This window comes from Schistocerca americana, unplaced genomic scaffold, assembly GCF_021461395.2.
Source record: "Schistocerca americana isolate TAMUIC-IGC-003095 unplaced genomic scaffold, iqSchAmer2.1 HiC_scaffold_1263, whole genome shotgun sequence".
Taxonomy (NCBI): Eukaryota; Metazoa; Arthropoda; class Insecta; order Orthoptera; family Acrididae; genus Schistocerca; species Schistocerca americana.
This window is the reverse complement of record NW_025725334.1, coordinates 1-7,500: the sequence shown is the minus strand read 5'-3', so window position 1 is coordinate 7,500 and position 7,500 is coordinate 1. Positions and strand designations below refer to the sequence as shown.

The following is a 7,500-nucleotide window of genomic DNA, read 5'->3' as shown; positions in this document are numbered from 1 at the left end:
CGGCGAAACCACATGCAATACCTCCATCTATGCGAATCTGACAACACTACGTCCGCCATGTCGAGCGCACCGCAAAACATACCGCCATCTGTAGGTCTCCCGCAACATGACCTCCTGCAACGACGATACCGTCATCTATGAGACGCCAAGCCGACTAAGACAGCGATGGGCCCACAGTGCCCTTCTTTCGACCCCACCCCAACGCCAGCGCCTCTGCCGCACGAAGTCGTGGACCGGCAATCACTCCACCTGCACCCGTTCGTGCCCCACCCCAACCGCCCAACTCGCAACTCCAGCGGATGAACGGCGGACTTTGCTCGCACTCGCAATGTGCAATCCACCCCTATAACGTGCGTTTCATGAAGAGTTATGTCCAATATGCGACATTCCCGCTGTCCATATACATGAGCTGCGAGCTGTACCACGTACGAGCTACAGACGCGATCGCGTTGCTCGCTGTACGAATGCAGATGCTCAGCGGCAGCTAGGAGGCGCTCCATCCATGTCGGTACCGGTGAGCGTTGCACTCGCAGTCGCAAAAACGTACGGCAAGTATATTACTCGGAAGAGTCAATGACAGTCCAAGCCCCCCTGCGTGGGAAGAGTCTTCCTAGGCCATGACCCACCGGAAGGGCGCAGCGTCCCCCACCCCAGACATGTGACGTCAGACTATCGGTATTGACGACTAGACTGATTCCTTATAATCATTTGCCATACACCGGTGGAAGCTGCCGAGACGAGTAACTACATAGCGGGCTCGCCGTGTCACTAATGTACAGAGATACAATAGTTTCGACTGGAACCGGATTAAACGTATACACGGCGCTGATTAGTAATAGATAGAGCCATCAGAATACAGATAATGTATAGACCTGTCCGTATACATGCTGAAAGACTCTGCTCACAATCACACGTCAGCCAGACACTCTTATCACGCACTACTCTCTGCCTGTAACAGGCACACAGACAATATGTAAGCACCAGCATGGAACAACACCCAGTGCATCCTCTCTGCCACATTAGACAATCCACACTATCATAACCAGACCGGGAGGTCCACTCGGAAAACAGAATATCCCACCCTTCCGACAACCACCATTGCTCAGCTAAGCCACCAACACCCACACATGTCCCAGACAGGGGTGCACCCAACATCACAATACTGCCTCCTGTCACACCACACAAACAATGGCAGGAATGAAAGACACAGGTCTGCCACAAGCATGGAATCAGAGCGCCGCCTGTTATGAGCCAAAGGTGCACCCTGACGTGGCAAATCAGATGATGCCGCAGTCATTTACTTACGATAATCACAATCAACAAACCGGGCCCCCCCCCCCCCCAAGTGCCTTAACCTAACCCGTATTGTACCTTAACCTAACCCGTATTGTACCTTAACCTAACCCGTATTGTACCTTAACCTAACCCGTATTGTACCTTAACCTAACCCGTATTGTACCTTAACCTAACCCGTATTGTACCTTAACCTAACCCATATTGTACCTTAACCTAACCCATATTGTACCTTAACCTAACCCATATTGTACCTTAACCTAACCCATATTGTACCTTAACCTAACCCATATTGTACCTTAACCTAACCCATATTGTACCTTAACCTAACCCATATTGTACCTTAACCTAACCCATATTGTACCTTAACCTAACCCATATTGTACCTTAACCTAACCCATATTGTACCTTAACCTAACCCATGTTGCGCCTTAACCTAACCCATGTTGCGCCTTAACCTAACCCATGTTGCGCCTTAACCTAACCCATGTTGCGCCTTAACCTAACCCATGTTGCGCCTTAACCTAACCCATGTTGCGCCTTAACCTAACCCATGTTGCGCCTTAACCTAACCCATGTTGCGCCTTAACCTAACCCATGTTGCGCCTTAACCTAACCCATGTTGCGCCTTAACCTAACCCATGTTGCGCCTTAACCTAACCCATGTTGCGCCTTAACCTAACCTATGTTGCGCCTTAACCTAACCTATGTTGCGCCTTAACCTAACCTATGTTGCGCCTTAACCTAACCTATGTTGCGCCTTAACCTAACCTATGTTGCGCCTTAACCTAACCTATGTTGCGCCTTAACCTAACCTATGTTGCGCCTTAACCTAACCTATGTTGCGCCGTAACCTAACCTATGTTGCGCCGTAACCTAACCTATGTTGCGCCATAACCTAACCTATGTTGCGCCTTAACCTAACCTATGTTGCGCCTTAACCTAACCTATGTTGCGCCTTAACCTAACCTATGTTGCGCCGTAACCTAACCTATGTTGCGCCTTAACCTAACCTATGTTGCGCCTTAACCTAACCTATGTTGCGCCTTAACCTAACCTATGTTGCGCCTTAACCTAACCTATGTTGCGCCTTAACCTAACCTATGTTGCGCCTTAACCTAACCTATGTTGCGCCTTAACCTAACCTATGTTGCGCCTTAACCTAACCTATGTTGCGCCTTAACCTAACCTATGTTGCGCCGTAACCTAACCTATGTTGCGCCTTAACCTAACCTATGTTGCGCCTTAACCTAACCTATGTTGCGCCGTAACCTAACCTATGTTGCGCCTTAACCTAACCTATGTTGCGCCTTAACCTAACCTATGTTGCGCCTTAACCTAACCTATGTTGCGCCTTAACCTAACCTATGTTGCGCCTTAACCCAACACACGTTGGGCCTTAACCCAACACACGTTGGGCCTTAACCCAACACACGTTGGGCCTTAACCCAACACACGTTGGGCCTTAACCCAACACACGTTGGGCCTTAACCCAACACACGTTGGGCCTTAACCCAACACACGTTGGGCCTTAACCCAACACACGTTGGGCCTTAACCCAACACACGTTGGGCCTTAACCCAACACACGTTGGGCCTTAACCCAACACACGTTGGGCCTTAACCCAACACACGTTGGGCCTTAACCCAACACACGTTGGGCCTTAACCCAACACACGTTGGGCCTTAACCCAACACACGTTGGGCCTTAACCCAACACACGTTGGGCCTTAACCCAACACACGTTGGGCCTTAACCCAACACACGTTGGGCCTTAACCCAACACACGTTGGGCCTTAACCCAACACACGTTGGGCCTTAACCCAACACACGTTGGGCCTTAACCCAACACACGTTGGGCCTTAACCTGCTCTGTAATTGTCATACGACGCGTTAAATTAGTGTAGTGTTGCCTAACTGCAACCCCCGCAATATAGTTTGCTACTCGCACTGCCCGGTCCCCAGAGTATCGCTTCATGTTAAACACCTTGCAGCTATACACTGTAATGCGGATGGCGGCAGGACGTACATGCTCAATGCCCTTCGCAGTTGTTCATTGGCATTCGCATGGCGAAGCACAGCCTACGTTGTGGTACGGCTTGTGGCAACTGTCCGCTGATGTTGTACGTCCAAATCACACACTGTACCGCACATTGGTCCTCATGTACTGAATGATACATCGTGGTACATGTGTGACCGTACCACGACTGCGCCAACAACGGCGAACCATACGGTCCAAATATTGTGCACTCAGCTACGTGTCGTCTCCCTATAAGAGCTGGATTGCAGTATGGTATGCCGTGGATGGCGATCAGCATGAGCCGTCTGTTGATGTAGTGGCGCGTGTTGTCAGACGTAGTCGTCTCTTCTCACACACCGTGATAGCATGGTGCACTGCGTTCCACATCTGCGACATGCGACAGAGGCCGGTTGACAGTCGTTCGCGCAATGGACATCGCATACGTACGGGGGCCACCTTCCACGTGTTCGCGAAGCGTGCACATGTTGTTGCGTGTATGTGGGCAGACATAGTGTGTCGTGACACCTGACACAGGCATGCAACAATCGTTGAATTTGCAAATGGCGATGGACGTCTACGTTTGCTGGTGACGTTACGCAAATGAAGAACTGGTAAACCGTTGTGGTGCGGTTGTTCTCGCTAGAGGTGAATCAGTGATGGCGACGATCGGTTGAGCTACCAACCGGTTGTTTCAGCGATACCCACCATGCCCACGAACGTGAATGGCATGTGGGTGTGAAGCGATACGCGGCGGTGGCTGGGTGGGACCGTCCCCGGCCGGTGAGGGGGGGCCTTCCGGCGTGCTGGCCGCGCGGTGCGTGGGCGCACGCGCTACAGCCGGCTGGTGGGGGCGGCCAGTGGCAGGCGCGCCGGCCGACGGAGGCGGCAGGCGGCGCAGCTGCGCGCCGGCGCACCCTGCACGCGGCGCCGTGCGGCCAAAGTAGGTCCTCGCGGGCCCGGTGCGAAGCGCGGTGGACATCTGCAGTGTGCTGGTCCGATTGAGGACTGTGTGCGCTGAGGATGCGCCGCCGCCCGGCGCTCGGCGCCGCGACGCCGTCTGCTGCTCGGTCGCCTCTGCGGTTCTCGCAGGTGGATTGTATCGCAGCTGTGCGGACGTGTTGGCGCGTGCGCTGTGCTGGGAGAGTTCGCTTCGGCACCCAAGTGGGGCTTTTGTCCTTCTGTGGCGCTGGCGTTGGAGCTGCCGGCCACCGTAGGTGGCGCGTGTTGTCTCCCGCCGGCAATGCCACGACAGCACGCTCCCGGGCCTCTGTCGGCAGCGGCAAGCTCAGTTGGGAGCACGGGTGGTCGCACCTAAAGCGTCTACTCGCCAAACTCCGGGCGATTGCGCCTCTCTCGAACCCGACCAAGTACTTAGGACGGCGCTGCGCGCCGCCGGGACCTGAGAGGGTTTCGAGGTGTATTGTGCAGGGGAGCTCAGCCTCCTCCTGTTTGCAGAATAATTGAGCGGACGCTTGCGTGTTCGCGCGGGCCCCCGGGACACACTCCCGGGCGGCCGGCTGCTCAGCTCTAGTTGACGCAGCTCCCTGGTTGATCCTGCCAGTAGTCATATGCTTGTCTCAAAGATTAAGCCATGCATGTCTCAGTACAAGCCGCATTAAGGTGAAACCGCGAATGGCTCATTAAATCAGTTATGGTTCCTTAGATCGTACCCACGTTACTTGGATAACTGTGGTAATTCTAGAGCTAATACATGCAAACAGAGTCCCGACCAGAGATGGAAGGGACGCTTTTATTAGATCAAAACCAATCGGTCGGCTCGTCCGGTCCGTTTGCCTTGGTGACTCTGAATAACTTTGGGCTGATCGCACGGTCCTCGTACCGGCGACGCATCTTTCAAATGTCTGCCTTATCAACTGTCGATGGTAGGTTCTGCGCCTACCATGGTTGTAACGGGTAACGGGGAATCAGGGTTCGATTCCGGAGAGGGAGCCTGAGAAACGGCTACCACATCCAAGGAAGGCAGCAGGCGCGCAAATTACCCACTCCCGGCACGGGGAGGTAGTGACGAAAAATAACGATACGGGACTCATCCGAGGCCCCGTAATCGGAATGAGTACACTTTAAATCCTTTAACGAGTATCTATTGGAGGGCAAGTCTGGTGCCAGCAGCCGCGGTAATTCCAGCTCCAATAGCGTATATTAAAGTTGTTGCGGTTAAAAAGCTCGTAGTTGGATTTGTGTCCCACGCTGTTGGTTCACCGCCCGTCGGTGTTTAACTGGCATGTATCGTGGGACGTCCTGCCGGTGGGGCGAGCTGAAGGCGTGCGACGCGCCTCGTGCGTGCTCGTGCGTCCCGAGGCGGACCCCGTTGCAATCCTACCAGGGTGCTCTTGAGTGAGTGTCTCGGTGGCCGGCACGTTTACTTTGAACAAATTAGAGTGCTTAAAGCAGGCAAGCCCGCCTGAATACTGTGTGCATGGAATAATGGAATAGGACCTCGGTTCTATTTTGTTGGTTTTCGGAACCCGAGGTAATGATTAATAGGGACAGGCGGGGGCATTCGTATTGCGACGTTAGAGGTGAAATTCTTGGATCGTCGCAAGACGAACAGAAGCGAAAGCATTTGCCAAGTATGTTTTCATTAATCAAGAACGAAAGTTAGAGGTTCGAAGGCGATCAGATACCGCCCTAGTTCTAACCATAAACGATGCCAGCCAGCGATCCGCCGCAGTTCCTCCGATGACTCGGCGGGCAGCCTCCGGGAAACCAAAGCTTTTGGGTTCCGGGGGAAGTATGGTTGCAAAGCTGAAACTTAAAGGAATTGACGGAAGGGCACCACCAGGAGTGGAGCCTGCGGCTTAATTTGACTCAACACGGGAAACCTCACCAGGCCCGGACACCGGAAGGATTGACAGATTGATAGCTCTTTCTTGATTCGGTGGGTGGTGGTGCATGGCCGTTCTTAGTTGGTGGAGCGATTTGTCTGGTTAATTCCGATAACGAACGAGACTCTAGCCTGCTAACTAGTCGCGTGACATCCTTCGTGCTGTCAGCGATTACTTTTCTTCTTAGAGGGACAGGCGGCTTCTAGCCGCACGAGATTGAGCAATAACAGGTCTGTGATGCCCTTAGATGTTCTGGGCCGCACGCGCGCTACACTGAAGGAATCAGCGTGTCTTCCTAGGCCGAAAGGTCGGGGTAACCCGCTGAACCTCCTTCGTGCTAGGGATTGGGGCTTGCAATTGTTCCCATGAACGAGGAATTCCCAGTAAGCGCGAGTCATAAGCTCGCGTTGATTACGTCCCTGCCCTTTGTACACACCGCCCGTCGCTACTACCGATTGAATGATTTAGTGAGGTCTTCGGACTGGTACGCGGCATTGACTCTGTCGTTGCCGATGCTACCGGAAAGATGACCAAACTTGATCATTTAGAGGAAGTAAAAGTCGTAACAAGGTTTCCGTAGGTGAACCTGCGGAAGGATCATTACCGACTAGACTGCATGTCTTTCGATGTGCGTGTCGTGTCGCGCAACACGCTACCTGTACGGCTCGCAGTAGCCGTGCGCCGCGTGCGGAACCACGCGTGCTTCTCAAAACTAACGCCAATGTTGTGTGGTACGAGCGCTGAAGCGCTGGAGCGGCTGGCCTGCGGCACCTGGCGCCTGGCGCCGGTTTTGAATGACTTTCGCCCGACTGCCTGTCCGCTCCGGTGTGGAGCCGTACGACGCCCATCGGCCGTGAGGCCGTTGGACACAGAACGCTTGAACAGGGGCCGCCACACGCCTACGTCCCGCCTATGCAACTGTCTTGAAAGAGACAGTGTAAACTAAGAAAAGATCACCCAGGACGGTGGATCACTCGGCTCGTGGGGTCGATGAAGAACGCAGCAAATTGCGCGTCGACATGTGAACTGCAGGACACATGAACATCGACGTTTCGAACGCACATTGCGGTCCATGGATTCCGTTCCCGGGCCACGTCTGGCTGAGGGTCGGCTACGTATACTGAAGCGCGCGGCGTTTGCCCCGCTTCGCAGACCTGGGAGCGTCGCGGCCGCCTGTGGGGCCGGCCGCGCCTCCTTAAACGTGCGATGCGCGCCCGTCGCCTGGCGGTTCGCATACCGGTACTTACTCGGTAGCGTGCACAGCCGGCTGGCGGTGTGGCGTGCGACACCTCGTACAACGACCTCAGAGCAGGCGAGACTACCCGCTGAATTTAAGCATATT

The 7,500-nt window shown here is 53.9% G+C and overlaps 2 non-coding genes across 2 annotated transcripts; both read left to right on the top strand.

Annotated features, from left to right (window-relative positions):
- Nucleotides 1–4,853: 4,853 nt before the first annotated feature.
- On the top strand, nt 4,854–6,761 carry LOC124563996. Its single transcript, XR_006970436.1, has one exon. It is a non-coding gene; the product is annotated as a small subunit ribosomal RNA (ribosomal RNA).
- A 351-nt stretch (nt 6,762–7,112) lies between these two features.
- Nucleotides 7,113–7,268, top strand: LOC124563994. The gene has a single exon (XR_006970434.1). It is a non-coding gene; the product is annotated as a 5.8S ribosomal RNA (ribosomal RNA).
- The last annotated feature ends 232 nt before the right edge of the window (nt 7,269–7,500 follow it).